This window comes from Thermobia domestica, chromosome 6 (assembly GCF_964235325.1).
Source record: "Thermobia domestica chromosome 6, izTheDome1.hap1.1, whole genome shotgun sequence".
Taxonomy (NCBI): Eukaryota; Metazoa; Arthropoda; class Insecta; order Zygentoma; family Lepismatidae; genus Thermobia; species Thermobia domestica.
The window spans coordinates 171,318,051-171,325,106 of record NC_137459.1 but is presented as its reverse complement, the minus strand read 5'-3'; the positions used below and the strand labels follow the sequence as shown (position 1 = coordinate 171,325,106).

General features: G+C 36.8%; 1 protein-coding gene across 1 annotated transcript in view; it reads right to left on the bottom strand.

Moving 5' to 3' along the window:
• The window catches only part of LOC145688328 (uncharacterized), a 164,428-nt gene that overhangs the window by 22,258 nt on the left and 135,114 nt on the right, over nucleotides 1-7,056 (bottom strand). The window lies entirely within an intron of this gene.

Genomic DNA, 7,056 nt, shown 5'->3' with positions numbered 1-7,056 from the left:
CTCATCAGTAGGGAGCTTTAGTAATTCCGAAAACAACTTTCTAGTACTGTATATCGTTGTGATTATTCTATATACATTATTTAAAAGTAGATGTCGTGCCATTGCTACAATCAAGTAATACTAGAAATCCTGTTCTAAAAATACACAAATCACACTTATTTTTTGTAAATTGGCCACGTTTCAATGGGACCGATGGTGGCCAACATAGACAGGTTTCACTGTACGCCATTATAGTGAGTGCAATGTGCCAGCGTGCATTCTCGAACACCATACTAGCTGAATGGAATGTGTGATGGTGTGGGGAGCCATCAGACACAATGCGCGATCTCCACTGCTACACATTGAGGGCAACCTCACAAGTAATCGCTACATCAGAGAATTCTAGAGGCGGAAGGCATATCCTTCATATAACTTTGGACGCTTATTTCAGCAGCAAAACGTTCAACTACATGTGATACAGAAAATGCATGCTACCTTTGAGGAACGATGGATATCTCTGCTTTCTTAACCTGAACAGTCATCCATTGGACATGTGTGGGAAATGATTGATCGGCACTGTTTGTCACGGTTCTTCATCAGCCAGAGTCTGTGTCTTGTGGACTCGCACCAAGCAGCGTTTCATACGATTCATCACGAACATATACAACGCTTAATTGATTCAGTGCCATGGCATACGAAGATTCTGATTGAATCACTGGAGGTTTCACATCATACTGATTTATCAGAGTTGAAGGTGGCGTGCAGTTCTGAAATTATAATTATTTCTGTATACCGTAAACTGGGTATACTTTGGCACATTTTTTTTAAATTTTCAAAATTCCGATTCTAACGTGTCTTAAGATTAGGGAGGTAATTTAGTGACATCACTCCTTGTTAAAATTCAATCCTTTGGCTTCCTTTTGAAAGCAGTAAACGCTCAGTGTGACCAAGAATAATGATTATAGTTCCAATTTTCTGATGCCGTGATTGGGGTAACTTTAGCCCAATTGTCAAAATGACTAATTAATACACGAAAGTATTGTAGCATTGTATTTAAGAAACAGAAGAGAAGAACAGGGTATTATAAACACAGTGGTAAAATTATCAATGTTTTACTCAATTTCAATCGAACGAAAAATATCATCTGATAAAAATATTTGTATTCTACTTGGATTAATACGAAACATCTATAAAAGAACGCTACGAATTTTTAAATACTTAACTCAAAATACCGATATTACAAACATAGGGGTGAAATCACTTTGTTCAATTCAGAGGCAAACAAAAATATCGTCCAGTGAAAATCTCAATGAATACTTAAAATTCGAAACTAAGAGCACCATATTCTTCATTGTGGTAGAGTACTTTACCCGTGCCATACTGCTCAGCTTTAGGAAGAAGATTCTTGCAATTCAGGCACTATACAATATCCTTGTTTAGAAGCTAGTGGGGGGATAATCTTATTATATTGCACCATATGTACACTATTTCATCTTTAATATTGGGCCATTACCAACACAGAAAATATGGGCCAATGTTACCCACGCAATTAAACGCTTAATAGTTTGTTCATGACTGAACAAACATTTAAGGCGTTAGCATATAAATATTCGCTAATGAACATGTTTTTATATTCTACTTGTGCATTCAGGAAATGTCACTTTAATGCAATGAAAAAAAAGTTGTAGAACTTGAAATATGATAAATGATTACTTGCTTACAATTGCTAGCATTTTGCTTCCCACGTTCTGGTAAAAAATAAATAAAAATAAAAAAAATCACTAGTGCCAATATTCATATGTTCTTAATGTTGTAAAACTTCGATCCACAACTTTTCTTACTAATAAAAACCATAATAACCATGTAGAAAAAAAAAATCAAATGTTTCTCTTCCTTTGGGCCAAAGTTGCCTTTAAAGGGCCAAAGTATACCCAGTTTACGGTAGTGTAATATTCCACTTGGTATTGTGTGCAAATAGCACTTTACGCGTATGTTTATAAACACCACCACATGGTTTTCCGTGAAGATACTATGCACCACATGGATCCACTACAACCAGCAGACGAAGGACTTCTGGCTCCTGCCGTCCACAAAGCAGACAACAACATCGGAGCAGCAGAGCCACCGCCGTCTGGGGATCAATTCGGCAGCCGACAGCGGACAAGTACCAGTTCTCTAGTGTCCCTCCTACTGTTTGCTTCGGAACTTTAGGAGTAACCTAACCCCAAGCCTCTAGTCTGCTTCGGGACTCTGCTTTTCCTTTTTCCTGGCTTAGCCTGTTTCGGGGCTCTGTGACCACCAAACCTCCTCACTGCTTCCCATGAAGCTTTGGGGAACCCTATCGCCACTCTGCCTAGCCTGCTTCGGAGTTTGTGGAGATCCTGTCTGCGACCTCTCGGTCAAAGACTGTTTCTAGCCTCACATGTATAGAGAAAATATCTTTGTAGTATTTCTGTAAAATACTGTTTTTAGTGAATTTTGTAATAAAAGGCCGGTAGTGGGAGTCGATTCCGGACACTTTTTATTACCTCGCTCTACCTACATCCTATATGGGATAGAGTTTTACATGGTCGAGACTTTGATCGGGTCAGTTTTTATCTGAATACTCCGCAACCGGACGGTATTTTTATCAACACTGAGTGCTAATTCCGTATTTTTACGGAGTAGCTGATCTATTGTAGATTGCGGATTCCATATTTATACGTTGTTTGATTCAACATGTATTTGAATGGTTCTCCTTCTTTATTATACGGAGTTAGCAGTTTTGAAATATCCCTTGGACTTCGTAGTTCGAAATGTCGTCAATAGATCGCGTGAAGATCCTAATTAATACCTTGTTACTTCCAGGGTTCAAAAACCATGTGTTTATTGTTTGACCATCAAAATGGCGAGAAAAAGCCTGTTGGATGATTCAATACGCTTCAGCTTAGAAGCGGAATTGAGCGACAGTGTTGGTGATTTGTTTGAGGGAGCGTTCTTGGACGATTCTGGGACTATGTCGAAACAAAAATGTTAGATATGTCAGGTAGGTATCAGATATATGCTTGTGTATGTTATATATTTTGTCAAGTTTTTTTATTTTTTGTGAATTTTATGTTGTAAATTTTGAACTTCCCAACGTATTCATATTATTGGAATACAAAATAATATAAGAATAAAGAGCAAGCCCTAAACTTTCAAACGGTGCATGTTGTATTATTTTAGCTCTTCTAGATTTTGAGATATATTATTTTAAAAGGTTGCAAACAAGCCCAGCATTTTTGGGAAAGCTTGCGCTTCAGAGCCCAGCACTCAAAGTGTTAACCGGAAGTAAACTTTTTAAATTCATAGGTATGTGAATCTGTGAACTTGGTGACTCGGACGTGTCTATATTTTTAGTGTATGCCTTATACCAGATCAGGGAAAAATACTTTTCCGGAAAATATTGCAAAAATGGCAGAACAGAATTCCTGCCCTTCTTATAATATCCCTCACCTTACTAAGTACTCTGGACACGTTACAGAAGATCCTGATAGTTTTTTTTTTTATGTTATTCGACCACCTCGCGCTATTGCATTCCTGGAATGCCTAGAAAATGAAAGAACTCCTACCCATGTATCTTCAGGACGTGGCTCTTGATTTGGTATTGTAATTAAAAGCACAAAACCAATTGGAGACACTTAGTTATGATCAATTAAAAGCCAAACTAACGGATTTAAGTAGGCCAAAATTACCAGCATATCGGGTGGAATTTGAAAATTTTCAGATTCAACAAAAGGACATTCTTCCAGTATATGTTATCGAAATAACAAACAGGGAAACGCATAGGGTGACCCCAGGACAATTTTTCTCTAGAACATGTTCTGAGGGCCGTTACACAGGAAGATGAACAACAAAAAGTTGCAGTTATTGAATCTAACAAACATACATTGGCATCACTTTATACTGTGGCTCCAGTGACTGACAAGAGAGAGAGAGTATAAAATTATTAAATCAGGAGCATAAATTACTAATCAATGTAATAATTAATAAAGAAAAATACCCTATAATAATACAGGAAGCTCTTTAAGTCTTTGGCTGAAATCAATTATTCCTCCAAATACGCATTTAATTCCTTTTAGTACCAACCTTAGAGGAATTGAGAATTCCATTGTAAATTTGCGTTACATTGTTCTAATTAAATTCAAAATTGGGTCAACAATATTTTCACACTACTATCGAATTTTAGAACATGGATAATTCTTACCTTTATTCGGTGAAGATATTTTAAATCGTTTATAAGCTAAAATTAACTTACAACGTAATACAGGAAGCCACGGCCACCGCCGTATCCAACCGAAGTGAATGCACAGGAAGAACTATCAGCAAGTGCGATTCATTCAATAAGACATCATACGTTAGCTGATGTGTTTACCACTCGCAAAGTTACCATCCCTGCTAGGGCGCATTTCTTTCTTCCTATTAATATTAAGAATCGGAAAACGGATAAGGAGTATTTCATTGTTTCCCCACTGCATAATTTATTAGATAGATATGGACTGCAGATTACTTATCAAAGTACCAAGTAACAATTTTACACTGCTGATATCTAACCCGACTTACAGGCCAATAACGTTAGCGAAAAATACACCAATTGCATACGTTGAGGAGGACCTGCAAGAAGTTAATATACAGGGAGATCAACAAAAAGGCGACCAAAATGACGAAACATTATATAGATCAGAACAGGAAATACAGGATAGATTGGACAAAACTGCATCACTTTTTGATATCAAACTTTTTTTTTTACATAAACCCGGACCTGTCAGAGGAACAGAAAAAGGCTGTACACAATTTACTTTTTAAATACAGGGGTGTCTCTTCCTATTCACCGACATAAATACGATATTTTCGTGGCTATATTCATAAAATACGGATAGATAAAGGGGCTTATTTTCATCAGATGTCACCTCCTATTCCTTTGGCGGTGAGACCACAAATTGATCTCCAAATTAAGCAGCTATTAGAAGCTAATATCATCAAAGAAACCATCGATAGTTTGTTTTAATCGCCACTTCAGATAGTCCGAAAGCCAAATACTTCAGTGTTTCGCTTAGTTTTGAATTTACAGGCATGTAATAAATTTACAAAATATCTTAGTATACCATTCCAATCAACAGAGGACATTTTACATATACTTAGGTGTAAATCTTGGATATCGAGCTTCGACATAAAGCAAAGTTATTTTCTTCTATTATTGCACCCTAAAAGCCAGAAATACATGGCTTTTGAAGTCAATCGTAGCAGGAAATCGTATCAATTTCAACGCTGCGTTACGGGTCACACCACTTTATCACAAAGCCTAACTATAGCGGAAAGCATGCTTCTGGGAGTTTACAACCTCGTATTACTGCGTTTGCTGATGATCTCATAATAGGGAGTAAAAATTGGAAATAGCAATTATCGGACTTGGAATTACTCTTCAAGAGGCTACGAAAACATGATTTTAGAGCTAGCCCAAATAAGACTGTCGTGTTATACTCAGAATTAGGTGTACTAAGATTTACAGTCAGTGGTAAAGAAATTAAAATTTCTCCCAAAATTGCCAATAAAATACGGAATTTAAAAAAAACAACTTTAAAGTGATCCTGAAAGGGTTTTCTTGGACTCTGCTCTTATTTGAGAGCCCATATCAAAACTTCTACTGAGAAAGTGGAGCCGTTTCAAGTTATTTTAGAAAATAGTTCAAAATTCAAGTGGATATCACAACATGACGAGTTATTTGAGAAACTTAAAACAGATGTAATGCAGGCCCCATCCTTATTTCATTTCGACCCATCTTTGGAAATCCGTTTATACTCTGATGCATCATCAGCCTCGGCAGGTGGAATTTTGGCTTGCTATAACCTTAAAACTAACCAGGAACGTCTCGTTTCTTATTGCAGTAAGCGTTTTACTAAAAGTGAACGCAAGGCCTGAACCTGGTAGAAAGAATTACATGCTTTAACATACGTCCTTAGAAAATTTCGATATTTTCTACTAAATAGAAAATTCAAGTTATTTATTGACGATATGTGCGTGACTTCATTGAACACACAGCCCGACAAAGTAGGAAAGTTCACTCATTACAAAAGATTTTTAGCAGACTACAATTTTGAAATACACCACATTAAAGGTTTGCGGCTTCCTGCAGATATTTGTAGCCGTTTGGAATAAAAACAGGACATACAACGTGACGAAGAGCACGAAAGTGACAATTTTTCTGACACTGAGGGTGCTGAAGTTTCTACATCTCACTCATTAGAGCAGACTCTTCAAATTGACCAACCCATGGCACTACCCAATTTGGCTTAAGAACAAAGTATGGATACTTCATTTTCGGATATCATCACTGTTCTAGAAAACAAGTAACAATTAAATGTCAACACTCCGTGCCGAGAAATATTTCTGTCTGAAATATGGACTATTATATAGGACACTCAAACATTCTCAGTTGGGACTATTACATTTGCTCTGTATACCAAACTTTTTACTGAACAAGTGGTTTGATGCGATTCACAATAACCAATTGGCACCTCACTTTGGATATACTTAAACTTACCACTCTGCATTGCGAAAATATTATTTCCCTAATATGAAAGCATATATAGCAAACAAGATAAGGGCGTGCACTCTCTGTCAGAAACTTAAAAAGCTAGCAACCAAGCGATCCGGCCAATTACTCCATCATCCTACTTCAACTATTGCCACTGCGTGGCAGTATGATTCGATAGGAAAAATACGTCGGACAAGAAAATGTTAACACATATTTGTCGCAATTGAAATGTCAACACGTTTCTGTGTTAAAAGGTTGTAGATAAAATTACAGCTGAAGAAATTGAACAACTTCTCATATACGAAATCATCCTTAAATATGGAACTTTTTCGCACCTATATTTAGATAGACACCCTGTACATAACGCAAAGAGACTACAAAACTTAGCAAAGCTCTACAACTTTGAATTTAATTTTTTCCTGCATACGATCACAAAACTGGGTGTAGTGGAAACATTGCGCAGAATTATAGAGAATTCTCTTAAATTTTTTGTACAGAAAAATCGAAATCAGTGGCCGAAGCTC